Genomic DNA, 8,938 nt, shown 5'->3' with positions numbered 1-8,938 from the left:
GTGCTCCTAAATCCCACAGGCCTTGTTACTGCCTCTGCTGGGCACTTCTGCCAGCCTGGGCAAGCCCTGCTCAGCTTCGGTGAGTACCCTTGCTAGGGCAGTGGAGATGGGGAGACCCTGAGGTTGACTTCTGCCTTTATGCATTCCATTCTGTTAAAAGGCAAAGCTAATCTCTTAAAGAATAATTCAGGAAAATAGCGTTTTGTATTTGCTCACAGAGTGATTTGAATATTGAGTCAGTAGAAGGCTGGGATGAGGACCCATCTCATTTATTGAGAACTAAGGTGTTGGTTCTGGGTCTGGCTTATAGGCTGGATTCTTCCAAGATGAGTTCCCACCTTCAGGCTCTTCGGTTTCTCAGGCAAATCATTTCCCCTGGCGGTTCACTAGATTCATTAACTTGTAGCAGTGGGTAAGGCATAAGCTGGGCCATCTTCACTGGCCCCATCTCTGGATTCCTCCCTCCTAACTCCTGCCCCGAAAACACACTGTGGAAACAAAATTTGTAAGGAACTTAGTTTAAATTTAATTGATCTTTAACAAAATGAGAGATCAGGGTATTTTGAGAGGTTTCTAGGTGAAAATTATATTTATCGTGGGTATGAATCAATGAGAACTGACCTGAACAATTAATTTTAAAATTTTGATCAAGCAAACCAATTGTTGTGCAGGATCTAAAAAAAGCACACAGATATACCTAATAACTAGGAAATGTGAGAAATACACACACACACACACACACACGCACACACACTCTTCCCTAAACCAGAAAGGAAAAGGAGGGAATTTTTCCATTCCTGTTATCTCCCCTTAGGGCTGGTTTAAGGCTTTGGTCCTTGTGAAATAATAAGAAATATCTATATATACTAGTCTTTGCCCCCAGTTCCTGACCAGGGCTCCTGAAACCCTTAGAAATCCCTAAATAATAAGAGCACGAGAATCATCTCTTGTTCTAGTGAGGTGACTTTGGGTGGGCTCCTGGCTGGGGGCTGGTCACTAGAAAGATCAAGGTAATGACTGGAAACTCGGAATTTTCAGCCCCTTCCCTCCGTTCTTCAAAAGGGGGAGAGGGCTGGAAATGGAATAAATAACTGATCATGTCTCTGTAACGAAGCCTCAAAAAATTCCCAGCAGTGTGGGGTTCAGAGGGCTTCCAAGTGGGTAAGCACATCTATATGCCAGGAGAGTGATGCACTTCAATTCCCAGGGACAGAAGTTCTGCACTCCAGAAGCTCCCAGGCCTTACCCTATGTATCTCTTCTTGTGGCCGTTCATCCGTATCTTTTTTCATATCCTTTGATAAACTGGTAAACATAAGTAAGTGTTTCTTGAGTTCTGTGAGCTGTTCTAGCAAAGTGTTGAATCCAAAGGGGAGGAGGTCATGGGAACCTCCAGTTTGTAGCCAAGTTGGACAGAAGTTGTGGTTAACCTAGGGACCCACAACTTGTGAGAGGCATATCAGGTGGGGAGAGGGGACAGTGTTATGGAACTGAGTGCTTAACCCTGGGGGATCGGACACTATCTTCAGGTAGAATTGAGTTAAACTGTAGAACACCCAGCTGGTGTCGCAGAATTGCCTGGTGGTGGGGGGAAAGCCCACACAACTGGTGTCAGAAGCATTGTCAGTGTGGTAGTGGTGTCAGAGTAATGAAGAAACAAAAGAGGAGGATTGGAGGTTTTCCCTACACATTACCCAAAGTGTGGTCCACAGACCAGCTTCATGGACATCATCAGGAGCTTGTTAAAAACGCAGAATCTCAGAGCCCACTCCAGAGCTGCTGAACCAGAACCGGCATGTTAATAATGTGGGAGATCCGTACACACTTTAAAGTTGTGAAGCACTGCTCTGGATGATATCATCCACTTGCACATGTAGAAACTATGCCTCAGATCCTCTCAGAGTCCACATGTGGATGGGGTACAAGAGGGACAAAGTCCTGGGAACTTGGAGAGGAACAGGAGAAAAGGGGAGGGAGAGGGAAGCTGGGAAAGTTTGAGGGAGAAACAAACTTCATTCTTCTCCCTTTTGCCAAAGATTGGCTCTGGGCACCAGCCTTCAGAGTTGAAGCCAAGAGACACATCATCTAACTATCCAATTTCAAATAGGAACTGTGGGTTTTATCCAACTCCAGAGTGAGGCTGATATCAGGGACACTGGCCCAGCAGACCAGGACCCCCGCTTCCCGATTCCTGGCTGATCTCAGCCCTGGAAGTACCGTTTAGAAACTGACAACTGGCCTTTGAAAGAATATGCCATATTCACTGTTGTTTCCCCTTGAATGGAATCAATGCTCTGCCTCAAGATTTATTTCTAGCCTGACAACAATGTTCAAAACACATAGGTGGGGGGAGAAAATCCTAACTTTAGTAGGCAACGATGACACAGCCCAAGATTCTTTCTGTTTAAACCTCCTTGTGCTAAGGCAGTTAGATAAATGCAGAAGAGAAGCAGGTAAGTACCTGGCTTTGCAAAATAACACTATCTCATTTGCAGAAGATGGGTGAAGATCAGTAAATAGCACGTTTGAAAACAAGCCATATCTCTGGGCTCTTCCATTCCTAGGCATTCTGTCCTAATGATGAATTTCTCACTGGGAAAGCAGGAGATACTGGCATCATGGGAATGGGGGCAAACCAGCACAGGCATGGCTCTGTTGTGTCTTCTCTGGGTCCTACTTTGTTCAGTGATGAGATTGGTCAGGGATGAAAGTCCACCCGCACACGCACCCTGTGTTCACACCCTTCTCTGGGTAAATACCACTGCTCTGTATCCTTTTCTTTTCCACTCAGAGAATCTGTCTTGATGACCCAAGAAATCCAGGGCTTGCAGCCAGAAGCCGTGCTGTGGACACAGGGCTTCCTCTTGGGCAAACAGCCGCACATGACAACACAGAATTAGAAGAAGAGCCAGGGCAATGCGTCTCACTCACCACTCTCAGAGCTCTGAGGACAGGCTGCTATTAATCACCCCAGCCACATCTATCAGGCTTTTCTCATTTGGCCACGGTTCATAGTCACAGATGCACAGCGAAGGTCTTCTGTTAAATCAAATCCAACAGTTCTATGATAAGGATGACACAGGTGAATGGGGGCAAGAATGCATGTACAATCTTAGCTATGTGTCCACACTACTAAAAAAGGAGAGAAAGGAAATGTCTGTTGACTACCAACCAAATGCCAGATTATTAATTTCTCTCTGTCTTTCTCTGTCTCTATGGATATGTGTGGGTGTGCTCGCATGCATGTGTATGTGTGTGTGTGTGTGTATGTATGTATGTATAAAATCTTATTAAGCTTCACCATGGCCCTGCATGAAAGTCAGTATTAACCCTGTTTTCAGATGAGGATATTGAGGCTCAGAGAAGTTAAGAAATATATCCAAGGTTACACAGTTATTAGTAAAGAAGTTAGTATAGAAACTCAGGTTTAGGAGACTGGCGGAAATAATCAGAATAGAGAGGAAGATGAATAGTAGGGAACTGAGTCAGAGGGCATGGAGAAGGTGAAAAGAGAAAGAAGGAAAAAGAAGGGGGAGGGGAAGAATAAGAGGAAAAGGCCAGGAGCAGAAAGCAAACTACTTTTATAACCACAGTTCCTACCCTGGGGTCCCACTTACAGGCCACTTTGCCACTTATAGGCTGGTGGCTTGGTACAAATCACATAACCACAGTCTCTTAATCTGTAAAGTGAGGGCAGTAACATCCAGCCACCTGCTTCACTGGCTTGTTGTCAGGATCAAATAAGAATCTCTGTGCAAAGTTCTGCAAAATTAGAAGTGCTGTACAAATGGAAGCTCTTCAAATGGTGTTCAAAGGATGTATGAGAATCAAGAGACCAGGTCCTTGGTATAAAGTGAAGGAGACTATCTACCAAATGGTTAACAGAGCAAGGAACCCCTACTTCAGCTTGGGAGCCAAGCTGTGAGAACTTGCAAGTCTTATTTCACATGGAATCAACCCCACATAGGGAGAGGTGAGCCAACTGACTCCAGTCCTTTGCTCCAGGTGGAGATAGCAGAGAACCAAGCCTGCTGATCATCTTTCCACTGAAGTTTCAGAGAGTGGAGACCACCCCTCTCCCAAATACTGTGTGAGAATGAAGGGTAATCACCTCCTTTCTTCCTGGGCCAGTACAGTATCACCAAGTCATCCAATGCCTGTGTTTTATGCTTTTATTAATGACATCCTGGGAAAACAGTGAGAAGTGAAAATGTAGTGAATGTTGGGGGGTGGAGCAGGGCAAGACGTGGAGATCTGGAAGGAAGGAAACAGAAAATTTGGATGTTAATCCCATTTACGTGACACAATTCCAAAATTGAAGAATACTGAAGAAGTTTTTACTGAAATAAAGTCCAGGAAAAAGAAACCAGAGAGGAATAAATTAGTTGGAGAAATCTTTCTTCTGTTTTTTATAGGGCAGAGTACCAGAAAGGAGGAGACTAACTTGAGTAGTTTCTCTGAGGTGAGAACCATGGAGGAATTTTTGACAATGGAGCTAAAGGCAGTGTTGTTTGGCCTGAACTGGAAACAAGGACTGAGTCTGTGAACTTTGCTCAACCAAAGAAGACCAAAAGCTGTAATTGTCAATATCCACCTGTTTAGTGTGTGTGTCAGGATTTGTGATTTTTTTGGTGGTGCTGGCTGAAAGGTATTAGAAGGAAGATGCTACGGAATGAAGGAGAAAAGCCCGTGTCTAAAGATATGCTCCTGGGAAAAGATAGCAGAAAATATCTCTTTGCTTTTCTTTCCTCCCTTGGGAGGGATACAGTGGACTGAATGGTGTCCTCAAACATATGGCCACATCCCAATCCCTGGAACATACGCATATTACCTTATTCGGGGAGAAGAGTCTTCGTGGACATGACTAAATTAAGGATCTTGAGATGAGGAGATCAACCTGGACTGTCTGGGGGGCCCTAACTGCCATCACAAGTAGTCTTAGAAGAGTGAGGCCAAAGGAGATTAAATAGACACACAGAAGAGAAGTCGATTTGAAGATGGTGATAGAGACTGGAGTCACATGACTTTAAGCAAAGGAATGCCTGGAGCCACCATATCTGGAAAAGGCAAGGAAGGATCTTCCGCTGGAGCCTCTGGAGGGAGAGTGGCCTTGCTGCCACCCTGATTTCAGACTTGGGCCTCCAGAACTGTGAGAAAATCCATTTCCACTAAGTCACCAAATCTGTGGTAATTTATTACAGCAGCCATTGGAAATGAATGCAGGTTGAATAGGGAAAAGTTACCCAGCAGCAGAAACAACTTCAAGTCTTTTGACGTCCCTCTTAGGTGCAGGACTAGGATGATTTGCCAGAACCAGGAGGCAGCGGTATCGACCAGCACACTGTGCAGATCCTGGTGGGGAGTTGCAGTGGGGAGGAGACCTTATCACGAATGGTCTCCTCAGAAGTGCTTGCTGACACAGGACCCATGGAGAGAGCCGAAGGCCACATTCCTGGGGATAGGAATAGACACATAAAATAGGACATGTATCTCCAGAGTCTCATCAAATCCCCAGCAAGACTGGGAGGTGGAAATGGAAGCTCCAAGAGTTCACTATGAGAGGAACCACTGAGACCTGGGTTTGAATCCCAGCTTCCCCACACATTGGCTGTGTAACCTGTCCCCCACCCCCACTGCAGGTTCTTCATCTGTAGAATGGAAGGGACAAAACCTACCTCACAGGCTTGTTAATGTGAGGTCTCAGGCACTTCACAAAGCCTTTGGCTTCCTGAAAGGGCTTGGCAAATGTTCATTGCTATCACTGCCCAAGATCTAGGTAAGAGCTGTGGGGCAGGTCCATCTGACCTGGGAGATGTGATCTTTCTGGAGCCTGAGGCTGTCTCGTCATGCAGGGCTCAGCCTGTCCCTGTGAAAGCACTAAGTTCACAAAACACCAGGTCTGCGCCAGGTCTTGCCTGCTGTTCTCAGGAACTACCTTTCTATGCTCCCCAAATCATAAGGGCCAGAAACCTGTGAACGGTATTTCTCAGACTCCCCTGCCATCTTGGTTCCAGTTTAGATTCCACCCATAGGAGGCCCTCACACGAGAGTGGGTGGCAGGTAGAGGAAATTTTTTTTTCTTTTTTTGGCTCCAGCATGCATGGCAACAATCTAAGAGCAGTGGTAGAGGCAGTTCCGGCAGCAGAGGGATCCTGCAGGGCAGCAGCTGATGCAGGCAGTAAGGGTGAGAGATCTATGGGCCCAGAGGCCACGGGGCTGGAGGGATGGCTGCGGTGCTGGGTCTCTGAAGCACATGGCTCCTCCCACCCTCATTTTCACTTCTGCTCTCCCAACCACTTGGAAACTTTCCTCCCTGTATGAAATCCCTTTTTACTCGAAATACCTACCATGACTTCCATTTTCCTGACTGAATGTGTCACCAGAACATCAGTCTTCTGCAGGGACACAGGGGCCAAAGCATGGAGATGTTACGGCCCCCAGAAGGCTTCCTCCCCAGGAAGTGCCACCTAACATTTTCAGTTAGAGCTAAGTCTTAAAATGAAAATATACCAGAGGGAGCTATCATTTTGGCTTGAATACCTTCGGGGATCATTGTTTGTATTAGAATCTGTCATTAGAGAAAGTTTGGTAAATGAGGATGAGGGAGAGGAGTGCAAATAGCACCAACACAGAGAGAGGAAGCTGGGTGAAAGATGGAAAAAAGAGAAAATCCTTCAAAATGAGGAAAAAGCACCACTGATGAAAAGTACAGTTTTGCCCCGGTAGCCTTGATTACTTCATTTTTTAAATTGTGGCAAAATATACTTAATATAGAATCTACCACCTTAGCCATTTTTAAGTGCACAGTGACATTAAATACATTCACATTGTTATAACAAACATTACCACCAGCCGTCTCGAGAATTTTACATCTTACCAAACAGAAACTCTATACCATCGTACAATGATTCTCCATTTCCGCTCCCTCAGGGCCTGGCTCCCACTGTTCTACTTTCTGTCTGCATGGATTTTACTACCCTAGGAACCTCATACAAGTTGAATCATATAATATTTGCTTTTTCGTGTCTGGCTTTGCCATGTAGCACAGTGTCTCCTAGGGTTCATCCATGTTGTAGCATGTTTCAGAATTTGATTCCTTCTTAAGGCTGAATATATTCCATTGTATGTATGGACCACATTCTGTTTATCTACTCATTTGCCAATGGACATTTGGGTTGACTCCACCTTTGGTGATTTCAAATAATGCTGCTATGAACATTGAGGTACAGATGTCTGTTCAATCCCTGTTTCCAATTCTTTTGAGTAGAAATTTCTACCTCAAAGTAGACTTGTCGGATCACATGGTTATTCTAGTTTTAATTTTTTGAAGACCGCCATACTGTTTTCCACAGCACCTGCAGCATTTTACATTCCCACCAGTAATGCACCAAGTTTCCAACCTCTCTACATCCTTGCCAACATATTATTTTCTGTATTTTTAAAAAAAAATAATAGCTATCCTATTGGGTGTGAAGTGGTATCTCATTGTGCTTTTGATTTGCATTTCCCTAATGATTAGTGATGTTGAACATCTGTTTGTGTGCTTATTAGCCATTCGTATATCTTCTTTGAAGAATGTAACTTGACTTTTTACAGGAATTAAAAGGAGAATAAAGAGATTTAAGTATGCAGAAAGAAAAAAATGTGTACCCCTCTCCCCATATGAGCTTCAGAGACTACGAAAACCAATTTTTAAAAGAATGTGTGAGATCACATTCCTTACATATACTGAGTGCAAATGAATGCAGATGGGACTTTTCTGCCTAGTCAAATAAACTTAATCAGAAAGCAGATTCCAATATAAATTCAAGCAAGTTGTGAAACAAAATGCATAAAAGCACGTCAATTTCTATTGAGGGATGCATAAAACCCTATAAAAATAAAATTCCCCTTGTCATTCAAATTATGATTTATATGTGTCTGGTCTTCAGACAATAAGAAGTTGCATTTTAGGCTCGTGGACAAGGGAGGAGGGGCAGATGTGAAGGGAACAGCAAATCAGTGAAAAGAATAAAAAGAAATTCTTCCTGGCCTCTCTTTTTCACATCACACTTGATGCCCCCACAAGTGATACTCAGAACTGTGCAGGAGAGAATGTTCTCTGGGCGCAGTGAGGAGGAGGATCGCCCGCTCCTGCTTGCTGAGGGCATTTGTCTGGGATGGGCGCGTGGGAGACAGTCTGTCTTCAAATCTAGACACAAGAGAGATCTTATTTTCTTTCATAATTCCTTTTCCCCCCTTCTTTTTATTTTTACGCTAAAGTGTGTGCATATTGTTCAAGCATCTGGGACGTGATTCACCATTACTCTCTACAGCTTTTATTAAGCTTTGTGCCATTCACAAAAGAATAACAATGAAATTAATTAATGGCCAAATTTATTTGAATCTATATTGCATCAAGTTTCTATCTCAATGTTCTTGGCCAAATAAAGAAAAAAAGATGCACTAGTGCTAACAGCTAACAGAGTAGCTGATACTTAGCAGATGCTTGACATGTATGAATGAAAGACCACTTGGAAATTTGAACCCCGGTCATTTCTTCCCTGAGTTGTTATAATTACTTCCTAATTGCTCTCCTTGCATGACACTTAACTGCTTCCCACCAGATCATGTAACTAGGAGTCATCTTTACCTCTCCTGGCTCACGCTTCACTAGCCATCCACAGATAGGAGCTGTTATATTGCCTTCAGACTAAATCTACAACATCCAAACTAAATCCACCCCTCTCCAAACTCTCTGCCACTGACTCTGATCGACTGTAGCTGGCTTTTTTAATAGCCCTCTTTCCCAACAAACTCTCTTCATTTTAGTACATTTCATTTAGTACAAAATTCCAACACAGCGATCTTCCTTCCTAAATCAAATGACATCAGGATACCATTTCTAGAAACATACGTCACAGCAATTACAAGCCTATGTAACAGAAAGAGTAGGCATG

General features: G+C 43.9%; 1 long non-coding RNA gene across 1 annotated transcript; it reads right to left on the bottom strand.

Annotated features, from left to right (window-relative positions):
- Positions 1-248: 248 nt before the first annotated feature.
- On the bottom strand, positions 249-3,251 carry LOC122230489. The gene is made up of 2 exons (XR_006207468.1): positions 2,931-3,251; positions 249-488 (listed from the first exon to the last, which is right to left on the bottom strand). It is a non-coding gene; the product is annotated as an uncharacterized LOC122230489 (long non-coding RNA).
- Positions 3,252-8,938: the final 5,687 nt, after the last annotated feature.

The sequence above is a fragment of the Panthera tigris genome, chromosome C2, assembly GCF_018350195.1.
Source record: "Panthera tigris isolate Pti1 chromosome C2, P.tigris_Pti1_mat1.1, whole genome shotgun sequence".
Classification (NCBI taxonomy): domain Eukaryota; kingdom Metazoa; phylum Chordata; class Mammalia; order Carnivora; family Felidae; genus Panthera; species Panthera tigris.
The sequence above is the reverse complement of the archived record's forward strand: the minus strand, read 5'-3'. Positions and strand labels throughout refer to the sequence as shown.